This window comes from Corvus moneduloides, chromosome 8 (genome assembly GCF_009650955.1).
Source record: "Corvus moneduloides isolate bCorMon1 chromosome 8, bCorMon1.pri, whole genome shotgun sequence".
Taxonomy (NCBI): Eukaryota; Metazoa; Chordata; class Aves; order Passeriformes; family Corvidae; genus Corvus; species Corvus moneduloides.
Window position 1 is genome coordinate 5,336,958 of NC_045483.1, and position 15,883 is coordinate 5,352,840.

General features: G+C 40.8%; 1 protein-coding gene across 1 annotated transcript in view; it reads right to left on the minus strand.

The window, feature by feature from the left end:
* Positions 1-738: 738 nt before the first annotated feature.
* Positions 739-15,883, minus strand: part of SEC23IP (SEC23 interacting protein) — a 34,843-nt gene continuing 19,698 nt past the window's right edge. Inside the window, exon 19 of the mRNA XM_032116486.1 lies at positions 739-14,779. The gene's annotated coding sequence lies outside the window, so the exon portion shown is untranslated. The remainder of the gene's footprint in view (positions 14,780-15,883) is intronic.

Sequence of the window (15,883 nt, forward strand, 5' to 3'; positions counted from 1 at the left end):
TTTTTTGCTATAGCAATGCCACAGTGATAGATATCAATGTTTCAGTTTGTTCCACTTACTACTTTCGTCTCTTTTTTCTGTAAGCTATGTATACTGCACCATCTTAGAGACTGCTTTTTTATATTTGGATATAGAAAAGTGATTTTTTACATATTTGTATTTTTTGGCCCTCAATCATCTGTCCTAGAAAAGAAATGTCCAGGAATTCCTGTGAAAAAAATGTACCTTCCATTTAAAAATAAAACAAATTATAGTAGCTGGCTTCAGGTAATAACAATTCCTCCTTTTAATAGCTAAATACTCCAGATGAGCATTTCCCATTCTGAGAATAGAGACCATTATTACTGGTGACATGCAAAGCCCATCTCCAGCAGCCTGGTGAACGCTGATGCTTTGATGAAGTCGGTTCTCAGCTTTTCTGAAGGCTCATAGGGAAATGCTGATGTTTGGAATAAAAAGCTGCCATCAAACAGCAGAATGCTGTCCCATATACCCACTCTGCTGCTCGGAAACGTTCACGTTGCATTCCAAGGTCACTGAGGAGGCTGGGTCCGTGGGTAGACGAGGTGCAGAGCTCCCTGATGCTCCTGCACTCCTCTGTTGTGGTTTCAGTCACAGCAGGGTTGGACACAGGCAGCCTTGTTTCCCTTTTTTCCTTGCCTCAGCTGCTTGCTGTAGCTGTGTCGATCTGTTCGTGCGGTCGGTGGGAGGGTTTGAGAAATGAAACTCAACAGGTGGTGGGATTGCTACTGGCAGCCCATTTATTATCATTAGCTGGTACAAGGAAAACAGTGTTCAAGCAAAACATTTTAAAAAATAAAGTGAGTGATGGGGCTCTAATCCCTGTATTTGGCATGATTTTTAATTTCAACAAAACCTCACAGGAACTATTCATCAAGTTTTTTTCCTGGAGGAATTTTTTCTCTCTGTACACTCAGAGATAGAATTTGCAAAAATTATACTGATATGGTATCTATTTAGAACAGAAAAAGGGGAGAGTGATCCCTTTCCTTCACTCCAAAGTACATCAAGAGGAAGGAAATCGTTCCCACTGAGTTACATCAGACTGAGACCAAAGACACACAACAAACACAACAGTATTTAGCACAGGGGTGATAAAATCCCCCTGGTAGGGATTCTACTGATGTTAACAAAAGACACTGAACCCTGGGAAATATTACATAACAGGTTGAGCCCTAGATAAAAAAAAAAAGCACATGTAACCAATCTGCTAGAACATATTTTTATTTTAATCATGCTAAGAATAATTAGACAGATTTTTGAGTTAATTTTTCTTCTTTTAAGAAAGACGAGCTGGTGTGTAGTCACATTGCTGTCCTGACTTCAGCAGGACAAGCTGAAGGCAGATTCCTGATGAGACACTGGCCCTGCCTGCTTTAATCAAGTGCTGTTCCTACAATAACCCCTGCAATTCCAGCAGAGCAGGTGGCAGAAAAAAGCAACACAAAATGGTTTTGGAAAGGAGCCATCACTTCGTAATTCTCCAGCTGAACCCCAAGCCCTCTATCCTGCTCTGCAAAGTGCCACAGTCACCTGTGAATGCAGGCTGGAGAAGCAGCAGGCCATTCATTCCATGTCCTTCCTCTCCCTAAATCCACTGCACCTGCAAATCCACTGCTGCAGAATTCTCCCCACCCCTGGATTCATTGGTAAACTGGTCTGCTGGGAATGTCAGCAGAAGAACATGCAGTATTTGAGGAGTTTAGAGAGAATTTTGGGGAGTGAACTAAAATGAGCTATCTCAAGTGGTGTGTGCATTGCTCTGAGTGTCACAAACATTCATTACAGCAATTCACCAGTTCCCTAAATATCTCCCCCCAAGCTTTAATGTCATGGGGGGTACATCAGCATAATTATCCATACTTTGCTGCCACTACTTCATTTTCATATTTTCTATCATGTTGTCTGGGCTTTGGGGCAGGGTCCCACTTTCTGATGTTTTGGGGCAATACAATGCTTTCTGAAGTACTTGAAGTCTGACTGAAAGTCATAGCAGCTCAGTGGGATAAGAGAGCTGCCCCAAATTGTTCCTGAATGAGAAATTCTCATGTTTCATTCACAGTAATCTCATTCTTTACACATAGGCTGAGCTTAAATAGAATCCCTGAGCCCAGGGCTGGGGGTAGAGGTCCCAGGTGAGGCTGGTTGTTGCCACTAAGGTTTTTAGTGCCCTCAGGATGGTGACACAGCTGTGCCAGGCCCTCGGGTGGTGCAAACCAGCTCCAGCATTGTTTAGGAGTGATACAGGCTTCAGCATTTTTAATTACCCTCCATTGCCTCAATTTGCAGGAGGTGAAAGGCAGAGGGAAAGGAAAAGGGGCTGAGACAGGCTCTGCATGTCCCCAGCAAGGTGTCTGCAGGTGTCAGAGCACTGGTGGGAGTCAGGAATGAATTCACAAGTTACAGAAAGGGCAAGAGCAATCAAAAGAGAAGTGAAGCTGATCTGGGTTATATTTTTTGGCTCTCTTTCACATCAGTGAGTTGCAGCTGCAGCTTATAAGCATCCCATATAAGATGCAATTCCCCCTGAAGCTCCACGGTAGCTTTGCTAATGCGCCAGGAAAAGGAAAATGGAAATCCCTTTCTAAGCTCTTAAGATTGGTTAAGAAAAATCTTTGTTAGCTCTAAAAATTTCATAGCATGGTGAAATAGAGTACAGTGCTGCATGACTTCCACAGAGTCACAGGATTTTAGGGAGCACAGTGGATCATCTGGTCCCACCTCCCCGCTCAAGCAGGGCCATCCCAGAGCACAGGGCACAGGATTGTGTCCAGGGGGTTCTGGAATACCCACAGTGAGGGAGACTCCACACCCACTCTGCACAATCTGTTCAGTGCTCGGTCACCGCACAGGGAAGAAGTTCTTCCTCGTGTTCAGATGGAACTTCCTGGGCATCAGTTCCTGCCTGCTGCCTCTTCATGGTGTTTATAGCAAAGAAAACTAAACAAGCAATGGCTGCTGGTAGTAAAGTCATCGTTAATGATTTTAACCAGCAAAGACTACCCACAGCAACTTTATTTGCTGTCTTGTCTGGCTGCTGAGCTTGCAGGAAAACTGATCCTATTCTACACTAGAACGGCTCAAATTTTAGCAGAGTAATGTCTAGAAAGAGGATGGTGGCTGTTGGCACAATTCCATCCCGTTTTGTACAGACACAGGTACTTCTACAAAAACTCCCTCAGCAGATCAGATCACCCAGAGTAACCAGGTTCATCCTGCCCTTGGCTGGAAGGGCCACGTTGCTGTTTGAAAGCAGAGCTGTTGCTCCTATAGAACCAGTGAAACTCAAAAATAATTTTGGCTGAACTACTTTCAGAGCTTCATTTATAAAGGATCCTGAAGGTGGTGTAAAACAAACTCATTCTCTCTTATCTACAAAGATTGCATTTAACAGTTTAGATTATCAGTTCTGACACATGTATAGATGAGTTTAGAGTTTTATGATTCAGCTAGACTGGAGGGAAAACATCATCCTGTGCTGACTGGTAATAGTAGAAGCTGTACTTGTCTCACCAGTGTAAATGTACTTGGGCAATAATTTTTTTTCTTAATAGTTTAAGGATTTTATTCTAATTATTTTCTTATATTTTAATGAGGCATTTGGAATGAAGTTCAATTTTAATGTGTGTTGAGTTTGCTGTGTTAATTAGATCACTTCCATCTATTTAATATAAATGTTTTGGATGTAGTTTTATACCTTCTGCAGGAACACAATACAACTGTTAACTTCTTATGAGATAATAGAAATGTCATAATTTCATGTTGTGGATTAGATATAAATGGAGCTGTCATGCAATATTCCATTTCTGACACGAAACCAATAAACCAAGAGAAGAAAGAAGATAAAAAACATTAAAAACAACCCAAAAGAAGCTGTGATTGATGGGCACAGAACTGAGCTAGGATCTCCACGAATAATGTTAGTTACACAACATGCCAAAAGACAGAGTTTCCAAAGGGAGTGATTTTGTGATTAGTTGTAATTTGTAATCAGGACCAAAATAGTTCCAGGAATTAAATGCTGCTAAGCACAGAAATGAACAAAATGGAAAACCATTCTCATGCTAAACAGGGTTTTGTTTTTCTTGGTGTCGTATTTTGTGGCAGCTGTCCTGCCTATAAAGTATTGATTTGGGGGATTTTTTAAATTGACAGCTGAAAAATCTTATTAAAACAAAGCCCTACCTGTGCTGCTGATAGTATTCCATGTTATTAAATCTGAAAGAACCTTTTAAAATCTGATTTTCTCTTCAGCAATTTACCACTCACACATTAGATGTCTTGGGCAATAAAAACATGCGTCATTACTTTGCTTCCTGGAATGTCATGTTTTAACAGGGTTTTGTAACATGTGAAGTGCTCAGAGAGATTTCTGGGTAAACCTTTCCTTTCATTTCAACAAGATGAAAATACAAGAATATAAGTTAATCAATATTTGATCCTACAAAAAGAATTTTGCCTTCTCACAAAACCTAAGTTACCTGACAACATTAATAGATACAACTGAAGTGCCTGAGAGAGAAAACTTCTGAAATTTGGTTTTCATGACCAACATGACAGAATAGTTAACATAGGCCATCCAGGTTGGTAGAATTTCAACCTGCAATTCTTTCTTTACTGCTTAGAGTTAAAACTAAAGGAAGAAAAAAATCATCAGTGTTTGGTTTCACATCTTGCACACAAATTCTCTTACACAAGGTCAACATTGCGTGTATTGTTCTCCCACGGAGTCTGCACTTGCTGATAATTCATTCGATTTCTGGCTCATCAACTCTTCCTTCCAAGAGATTAAATGGCCCTTGTGTCTCCTCAAGAAATATGAGAGAGCTTGACTGCACAGGGATGACAAGAAGGATGAATGGATTGAATTTCAACATGGCTCCTTCCTTTGCTTCTCTTATTTCTCTGCTTCTTGGGAAAAAACGATCTGCTGCCAGAGCAGGAAAACCAGGATAGACCATTGGGAAGTTTTACTTCCCAAAAAACAACTTAGGCCAGGTGAAATTTCCCTGTGAAGGAATCTTTCTGGACAGGAGGGTACTGCTGGCCGTGGGGGGACTGGCACGAGCAAGAGTATCTCACACTATTCGTTTTTCTCTGGAAAAATGTCTTGCTGCTGTTCTTTCCTTCCCATGTCACAGAAGAAATTTTAATTAATTTCCATGGCTCTGTTTCCCTGTTCCTGAATAAAAATTTGAATGAAGACCCACCTCTTGAAACACCTTCTCAGGAAAAGTCTGTGTGAGCATAATCAATTTATGCTGCAATACAAAGTATTGTCTCAGAGCAAGGTAGAGGTATTAACATTTTATTTGCCCTCCTTTATTCCTGTATCTGACTATTTAATGCCAATGAACACTTACATTCCCCTTTACATCTTGGAGCTTAAAAGGAAGGGCCCATCATGGTTATTTTCACATTCAAATAGGATCTCTGGACATACATTTTGCTTCACATTTTTGTAAACTGCCTTTGCAGAGATGTGGACTGAACTGGCCATGGAGAGAAGGGCAGGAGGTTGTCAGCAGGACTTGCTCTCCAAAATCATGCCAAGCCATATTTGCATCCTACTGAAGCACTAACAAACTCCCATTCTCTTTCAACTGACTTTCCATTTCTGACATGATTAATCCTCATTTTATATATTCCCACATTCCGTACTGGGCATGAAAAACAGCCAATTAGTTTCTGCTCAAGCACCCTCAAGAAGATAAAATTAAAGCAAGTTCTGCAGTATATATATGTATATATACATATATATATGTATATATAATGGCCAATACAATAGAGCTCCTAAAAGCCGTAATTCCCCAGCAGAGGGAAATATCAGGGTTCCCCTGCCACAGTGCAGGGCAGACCCTGGTCTGTATTTGAGAATACACATCCAGGCTGTGTTTAAACCAGCTGCTATTTTTTCAGGACATGAACACACTATGCACACACAGTATCAGGGTCTCTGTTTAGTACAGGGTGTCTCATGGGCACCATCCTTGCCTGACTGAAAGGCATTGCCATTATCTCTACGAATGGTACTTAGAGCCAGCCTCTTGTGCATATTAATAATGATACACTAATTGAATCCTGAAGCTCATTGCTCAGACGCAATGGATTCGGGGCTAATAGTAGCATTTTATGGCTTTGGATAGAATGCAAGTCAGGGTCTTGCCAAGATAAACTCAAGGTTTGCTTTTATTGCTGGCAGGCATTGCTGGAGCTCCTTTGTTAGAGCTGGAGTTCTGCAATATATATCAGCACAAAGCTCGGCCCCAAGTCTGTAACTCGCTGTGCTGAAGGTGAAGTCCTTAATAATATGTGCTGAAATTCCCTTACTGAAGAGAATTTAAGAAACTCCTTTCCCTCCTGAAGGAATTCTTTCCTGAAACTCAGCATGAAAAGGTAAAGATTGTGGAGTTCATTGTTATTTTAAAGTGCCCTCAAGAGAGCAAGAAATGAGACATTTATTACCTTTGCATTGCAGGCTGACACTGGCACATGAAGTTTACCACTGGATAATGGGCAAGGTTGGACAGGAACACTTTTTATCTGTAGCAAGCTCTTGTTAAAACATTGGCAGCATATTTTGGAGCCCAGACATGGTCAGACACACCACCAAAAAACTGCAGGGGACACAGAAGGAATTGTACTGCTCTTGTCTGTCCTCAGACGTGCTGTGCATGACTTCTGTGGTTTATCAGGCATCTAGAACAGACTCTCTTCCCTTATATTCCAATGGGATTTTCTGATCACTCTCTTAGGTACCTAAAAAGACAATTCATCCAGAGAGCTGTGCTCTTCACATAGACCTTTCCTGTGCAGCTCTGGAGGCAGTGGATTGTGGAGCTCTGAAACAAATCTTGGCAAGTGGCACATATTCATTGTATCTGAAATTTGGTACATTCCTAAGGGAACTGCTTGCAAAGATGACAAGCCATCTGTCCCTACTTCTGGTGTTTTCTCTGCTTCCACATCCATAAGTTAAGGTAGAAATAATGTTTTCAACTCAAAAGCCTAATTTAGGCTGTAAATTGTAGGTTTGTAATGATCAAATCTAGTTTAAGCCAGGCAGTGAATATTTTTGCATCGCCCTTTGCCAGTAGGAATTCCTTCTTCTAGCACTGATGTCTTGCAGGTTACTGCCTTGTTATTTGCATTTAATATGGTATATTATAACATCATCAAGTCCACATTCTGGACTCCTGCTTGTTTCACCCAGATCCAGGGTTATTTACAGTAACCATTCTGCTGCACTGGCTGCTCTGTCCCGGTGGAAATTCTAATATAATAAATGTGGGCAGTGTAAAAAAAACAATGTTGCAGAATATGGCTTTGATTAGCAAGGAGCTGCAAGGGTGCATTGGAGAGTTACAGTCAGAGATACCTGGAATGAAGAGCAGTAAAAGGAAAATGAAATATTATTTCATTTCTCTGCAGACACATCGTGTGGGCAGAGCTGAGCCCTCCTGCAGGCTCTGAGCCCTCACAGCTGGCTCTGTGACCAGAAGAAATGAGCTTAGACTCGATGCACCAGGCAAGGAAGGGTTTTTGGAATGAGGCATTTTCCTCAGGCAGGATAAGGGAGCAGGAAGCCCAGCAGAGGCCCAGTCATGCTCCCATCAGGGGCATCCCAGGTACTGTGCCAGGTAAACACCAGGAGCTGCTCAGCCACAGGAGGGTCCAGCTGCCTGCACAGACAACTTTTCTGCAAAAGGTTTTTCTATTTTACCCCCAAATCCATTCTTCATACTGTTTTTCTTAACAATTTCCAGCAATTAAGGTTGTACAAACTTTTCAATTCCTTCCCTGTCCAACCATCAGCTTCAATTTTAAATAAATTTGGTGAACTTCAAAATCCTGACCCCTGGTAGTGAAAGCACAGGATGCCTCAAGCTTTCCTTAGGGCTGTGGCTGATAAAGCACCAAGGTTAAGCTCACTGAATTTATGCCTGTTTTGAAAGTTCATCCTTCCTACAAACTCCCAAAGTTTCACTGCTGGCCAAGCTCAAGCCCACAATGTTTTTAGCCTACAGATGATTTTAACTTCTACAGAACTAATCCCTAATTGCTTTACCCTCAGTGCTTCCAGTACAACATCTGATATGATTAGCTAGGCCATTAATTATCTTGTACTTTAACTATGAACCTCCTGCCAAAATCCAAGGAAAGGTCAATGCCTATCTGGAGAAAATGATACCTAACAAGGTACATTTATCAGCAAACTAGGCACACTGTGAGTTCAGCACACACCGGCTGCCCAAAGGATTTTTACTCCTGTGCTAATGGTACTTGAGATTTTTTGCTGAGGATATTTGCTTGTAGTCAACAGGAGACTGCCTGGCTAAAAGCCTCCCACGGACATTAGTGCACAAAAATCCTTTATACATTATAACAATGAGTCAGATTAAAGAATGAAGAAGATATCTGCTAAGCAGTCCAGTCTGCACAGATACCAAATGATACCTGAGGAGCTGTTGTTGCAGACAGAAAGTCTGTAACATGTTTTTACATCAAATAATAAAAAAATTGTTGTTGTCACATAAACCACTCAAGGAACAGCTCGATGGGCACTTCCTTCCAGCAGTGTTGCTGGCCTAAATTCCACATCCCCAAGCTGTCACCTCTGCTGTGGCTGAAGAGTTCTTTGGTTCACCAGAACCAGGAGCTGAACCAGAGGAAAAAGGGTTTTTTTCCTTCTGAACTACTTTGACCTTGAGTCCAGGTCACTGAGTGGCCTCACAGCTGCACAGACACATCCAAGCAGGCACCTGAGTGATCAAAATAGGGGAAGAGGCTTGCAGGGTGATGTTACTACTCAAAATATGTCAAAACACCACCTGAGTGATTGCAGAATTAATTACTAAGTTCACATTAGAGTAAAAGGAGCCTGACATAAGCCCTTTGAACACAGCACAGATGCATTTCCCCCCCTACCTTGAATCTGCTGTGTTAGTGGTCTGCTGCAGCTGGCATTTTGAACTTAATGCCATTTAAAAGAAAGGCAACAAGTCAAGGTCGTATTAAAAAATATTTGGGACATGTAAAAATAACTCAAGTGTATTTCAGCTCAATACATCTTAGAGGGTTTATAACTTGTATAATTTCTCCTGGAGGAAAGGTTAGACGTGGGATCTATTATCAAAATAAAGGACAAAAGGCTGAAGAAGCTGCCCACCATCTGCACATGTATTTGGCACTTCTTTATTTCATCTTCTAGTTTATGATTAATAAAACACCTGGGTGCACAGAGCAGTTTTGCACAGATGGGAGAGCTCAGGGGGACTTGGGAGCCAAAACCAGTTTATTGCAGCTCCTGCTCCAGCAGTTCTCTGTGCCCAGGCACTGAGGCTGCAAGGAGCTCCTGTTTCAGAGGTTACAGGGCTTCCAGGGCAGAGGTTCTCAGCCTCTTCACAAATCAAGCATTGATGTTACAGGAGAGATCCCTCTTCTGTCCTCAGGACTTTTCAAACAGGTGCCTCTTTACATAAACACATAGGATATACATATGCATTTGTACCTGATTGTCAATTCCATCTCAGTTTGTCGTTTCTGTTAATAGATCTTTTGATGCTGTTGTCAGGCACCACTGTTTTCTAAGTGTGCTGTCTCCTAAGTGAATTTCACAAATCATTCAATATGAGATGTCGCCACATCTCTATCAATAAACTTGTATCATGACCCTATTAACAAAGGGGCTTCCAGTGCCTGAAACCACATATATTTGTACAAAGGATGGCTTGAAAAGCAAAACTAATCTTGTTTATTGACAGAGCTCAGCTCTGAAGAAGAATGGCTCCTTAACAAATCATTTAGCCAAGGTATTTTGCAGAAATGCTGCCACCTTCATGAAGGACTTTTGGAGGTGATTTATTTCTGCTCTCTGGCTGCAACTCCTGTTTTTCACTGTCAGTATTTTCTCCACATGGAGCTTCCACTGAGAAGCAAAGGGGAAAAACCAGAGGAAGTATTTGCCATGACAAAGCTGAGCTCCCCTTTTCCTGGCTACTTTATATGGGCAGAAAGCTGAGATCGGATTCTCCCTCACGTCCCTTCTCCAGCTCCCTTCCACACCACTTTAAACCCTCCCTGGTGGCTACTAGAGCTAGAGCTGATTATTTAGAAATTCAGAGCTGAATTTTCTTAGTCCTTTGTGCAGACAGAACACTGGGGACAGGACAATCATACCTGAACATCCTGCAATGCAGAGAACACCATGAATCCCCTAAGCTACCAACAGATGAATAAGCAATACCCAAAACAAACCTCAGCTTAGGAAAACTTGGCTTCTGACTACACACAAGTGAGCTCCTGGTGTCTGAATAAACCCTGTCCCTACTCATGCACTTAGAGCAATCTCAAGCACAAACATTGCTTTGGTTGTGTTCACGAGGCCACTTTAATAAGATTACATTAAAAGTTATTTGAACTCATTTTTGGCAGAAAGTGAGCTACAAGGTCAACTGCTGGATTTGCTCTCCTCTCAGGCCTTTGTTCTCTATAACCATCTCTTAAATAGACACACTTCACTTTTGATTGCCTGGATTTATATGGATCTGACGCTGGTTTATTGACATATAAAAGATGTTTCTTTTACAGCCTCCATATGTAAAGGAAGCCTGAGAGTCCTGCATTTTAAGAGCCATTGAGCTGAGAGCACCACTCCTCCTGCACTTTGGGGAACTGCATTTTACCTTCAAGAGGGTGCAGTAGGTGGGCTTCTCTGCCCTCCCAACAGCTCAGCTGAGCGCTGGGAGCAAACCCTGTACTCACGGCCACCTCTGCTCAGGTCACTGAAAATTTCCACTGTGGAAAAAAGACAAATACTTCAATCTTTGGGCTTTGCAACAGAGGGCAGAGCAGTTTATGCTTTTCTGTCCATAGGAAGGTCCTGGTGATTGTGGATGACATCTACATTCCTGCTTTTCTTACCCATTTGCACCACACAGCAGAACGTAAGGTTCACATATTCCCATGTTCCTGGTCAAACCCCCACATGCAGGGCCAAGGATGCTCTAATGACCCCTTTGGATGCTCCAGATCCCAGCTCACTGCTGCAATGCCCATTTTCCCTCAGCCTCCTGCCTAGGCTGGTGGGGAGACATCCAGGAGCTGTGCGGAACCCAGAGCCCATCTTCTGCTTCCCTTCACCCCATTCCTGTCACCATGGGAAAATGGGAACTCTTCAGGAGTCATCACTGGTAAATCTGCACCTGAAGCCAATAAAAAGCCCCTCACTGGCTCTGTGGAAATGCCCTGCAGGCTGTTTGCAATCATATTTACACTGGAGTGGTTCCATCAGCCTTTGGGAAATTAATCCTGATCTACAGTTATGAAAATCGAGTCTAGAGACAAGCTCAGAGTTTAAGAGTTGCTGTTAGAACAGTGTGAAAAAAATCCCCAGATTGCTCCTATTAAATCCAACTAGGTGTCAGTGACTGCACCATTTGGGTTAAACACAAGTATGCCAAGAGCACTGAAATGGGAACAGGCATGTGAAATAATATTTCCCATTATTAAACAGAAATTAACGGGATTTTTTTTATTTCAACTCTGGGGAACACATCCTAATTCAAAGGGATGATTAAAAATAATAGTTCAGTAACACAGCTCTGCAAAGGGCTGCTCCCCAATCCCTGCTCCTATTTGAACAGCCAGTCTCCACCAACAGCACCCTAGAACTGATCATTTTGTAGGAAAAATGAAATGCTAGATTTTATTATTCATCACATGTTAAAAAAAAAAAATCACATGCAGGGAGGACAGGGAGAATATTATGGAAATAGCTTTTTAGACAGAGTTTGTAAAATGTTTGTCATATTATTGACATGAAGTTATAAATATTAATATAGCATTCACTGGGAAAGGACCAGGACAACTCCAGCAGAGTTACTGGAAATTTTCTGTGCTATGCAAGACATCTCCCAGAACAAGGAGAAATTATTTGACTATGCCACTTTTATGAACAGCTATGTGAGGAGGTGTTCCCAAAGGATAGCAAGATTCCTAGTGGCAGAGGCAGTGAATCCTAGAACAGCAGGAGAGAAGCAGTGGATACAAAGTTTTCCAAAAGAAAAAGTTTTCAATGAAAAATTCACTTTTGTCCAAATGGGAATTTTTTGGAAAGGTGCTGGATTTCTCAGAGAGGCTCTGATGCTTTTGCTTGGAATTAATTAATAAAAATTTCCACCTCCTTTCATGTCCTACTATGCCCTGTTCCACACTGATTTTGATTTTTTAAAAAATCTATTCTGGACAATCTTTTTTTTTTTTAATTGTTTACAATCACTTAAGCAAAGATGAAAATACAGCAGGGAAAACCTATAATTTTTGTATGTGGATTGACTAATTAGAGTTTAATTAGCCTTATCTGTCTCATTATGCATTATAATTCATATTAAAATAAATCAAAACCAGCAGCAGCTACTGGAAGCTGTGCTGTGGTGTGTATGGTGCAGCACACAAGGAAGATTTCTGTTGAGGAAGTAATGTATTCATCTGTAGCAGATTTAAAATCACTCTATAAACTCTATTTATTTTATTTCTCTTTGTTTTCTATAACCATAGGTTACAGTCATTTTTCCTTCCTTTATGTCTAAACTTCCATTTGCTTTTAAGAAGTGAGAATGGCTTGTAGTTGCAGTCCAATTTTTTTTTTATATGACTAGAACTAATTTTTATGCCATATTCCCAAACCAATTTCTGCACTCCAGATGGTCCTGGTTCCTGCAGCATCCTCCTGTGCACCCATCCATTGCAGAGGCAGCTCCTTGCCAGCCAGGGTCCCCCTGCACCAACTCCTCTCACACACCCATAAAATCTGTTCCTTGGTGCTACTGCCCCTCCCAAAGGGATGTGTCACAGCCCAGCAGCTTCTTAAAAATGCTATTTAAGCAAACTCATCAGCATGCTCAGTGTGGCACAGAGTTGATAAATACAAGTGTACATAACCTTCTACTCTGTGATATTTATGATGAAAATGAGGCCAGTGGTCTTTGTTGTTGAGTGGCCAGTGAGGTTTTTGTTGTGTATATATATTAAAAAAATTTGTATTCTAACTACCAAAGAACACTGTAAAACTTAGACAATTCTGTCTTAGAGGTTAATTTTTAAAGATACAAAGACATTTGGCTGTTTTGGATAAAAAGTTTCCTTCGGCAAACTTGTTCCCCAGAACAAAAAGGATTTTGAAAAGCCAGTTTAGTGGGAAGCCCCAAGACTGACTAGAGGGTCACAGCACATGGCAGGCAAGGAGATGCCAAGAAAAGCGTTGGGTCTTGAGAAGCCAAACAGGAAAATCTTGTTGTTGTCCTCAACTATGAAACATAAGAGTGCAAGAGACAGAGACGTTATTCTTGAAGATGCAGAGAAAGGACAAAAGGCCACAGACACGAGCTCCACCTAGAAAATTTCAACTGTGTATTAGAAAAAAATTTGCAACCATAGTAGTCAACCATTACAACAGGGCCAGAGAGGCAAAGGATCTCCAGCCTTGAACAAGGCCCTAAGCAGCAAAGTTGGTCTAAGCAACCTCTCCAATCTATTTTTTGTGATTAAATACAAAACCTTGTTGTAAAGACCCACTGGAAGTAAGGTAATTTCAATTACAGCAATCAAATTATATACACAATAATGTGTATTTTACATATATCAAGAAAAAAAAAACCATACTGCATTTCAAAATTTGTTTACTGCAATAACAGAGGCAAATAGTCAGGACTAAGGTTAAGCCACTAATATTAAAGAAAGCCACAATGTGTGTGTAAATTGAAGCCAAATGAAAGCTACAGAAGTTCAGTATTCAGAGACATGAATTCCAAGGATTTCACAACACCTAATTCACCTCAACATCATTGCATGAAAATGGAGTCTGGATTGCAGGGTTGGATCTAGATTATTATCTAGCACCCATAAGCTTTGGGTTCCTATTTACAATAACTGTTTTGAGATGTTAAACTCCAAGGTCAAGGTAAGTGTTTTAGTTCTCACAACTGCAGCCTAGTTTCACTAAAATTGCCTTAATTAACTTAGAACAGTCTGTGATTCTGTAATTACCAGATCAAAATGTCATTTTAAATTGTTCCTCATTTCAGAATATGTGAACACTGAACGAGCTGTAACAAACTTGTAATATTTTCAAAGTCAAAGGTTCATTCTTACTTTAAAAAAAAGCCACAATAAAACTCTTAACAGAGGCTTAAAAAGGTCTTTATAAAATAATCTCCATCACACTTACAATAGTAAGAAAATGATTCTAGTTGCTAGTTTTTAGTAAATACGAGCTGGTTTGTGTAATCTGTATTAAAGATGGTTATAACTACAGTTCACATTTCATTTCTTAAAGGTGGATGAACAAATGTGTCAAGAAAAGTAGATTATTGCTGTTCCTCAACAAGTCTTTTTTACTAAGGACATGCTGCCTTGGTAGGCAAAGCATGTCCAGCAGCCAGCTGAGACAGGAGAGCTGAAGGAGAGAAGTTACGATTTGCATGCCAAAAAAACCTTCTTCAATCACCTTATATTCAGCAATGGTACAATTAAATTGATTTAAGATCAAAACTCTGTCATTCCATCCATCTCCTGAATGACAGTGCTGATCATCTCATAATTTAAGTTTGCCTGAAGTGACACAAGAAGGTAGAATCCAAGCAAGTTCTGGACTGATAGGAAAAAAACCCCTGATGCTTATCCTGTCATGTGCAACTATGAAAATACCAGATGTTCTTCAGAGGGTTTTTCACCAGGTCTGCTGGAGCAACAGGTATGGCTGTGCAGAGAAAACAGAACATGGACATATTGGAAATAGGAAATGTATCAGGTTTTCTCTTTCTGCAGTAGCACTAGTCAAATTAAATATCCCACCATTCAATTTCAAGAGGACTCAAAAAGATCTAAAAATCCATACATCTTTTTAATGAAACTTTTCATACAGCAAGCCTCTGAAATGTACTTTCTGTGGACACAAATTGGCAATTACAACTGCAAACAGAAAAAGCTCACAACAACTGCTAATAGGGTGTCATTCATTATACATTTTAACCAGCTATTAGATTCTTTAGCTTTTGGTAATAAATTATCCTAGTGAGGATGGTGATAGTTTATACATCCAAGCTTTAATATGCTGGCGCACATTCTATTGTTTACATGAAAGCCTGTATTACTGCTTCACAAAGAGCAGCTTCAAGATGGTCTAGAAGAGCTAAACCAAGTCACTCATAAAAAAAAAAAAAAATGGATGTTGCTGTCATAGGCACTACTGGACAATCCATTACCTTCACACTGCCACCCTTCACGTTTGAAGGTCTTAAAAGAACAGGAAAAAAAAAATAACAGAGAAAAAACCCACATGGCTGCTAACGCTGGGGGAGAATTTTCCACTTCAGTACTTCCAGATTTCTTGTGATGTGATAATATTTTACACAGCTCATGTAATGACATTTCTTCTCATGTAAAAAGATCCCCGTTTCCTGGTGTGCAGCCTTCCCAAGACACCACTTCAGTGCATCCTGCCCTCCCATTTCAGCCTCTGGTATCTGAATCCCAGTCTCAAAGGCTGTTCAGTCAAGCCAGTGCTGAGGGACATTCTGAGCAATTGCTAATGGAATTACAGACTTCCCTGACTGGGCTTTGTTGTGTAACATCCTGCTAAACTGTCCCCCAACTGTGTAATTCTCAATGAAAAAACCACAATTAACCCAGTGTCTGCTGCAGCTGAGCAACAAACTCCTCTGAGCTTTGCACTGGTAAATTATCACATCCCACTCCCCCCTGCAATGAGACTTAAAGGCATCTCCTTTGCAATGAGATTCCTATGATTTCAACCAGAGCCATCATAAAGAAACAGAAGTAGGGAAAAAGTTCTGCAACTGTG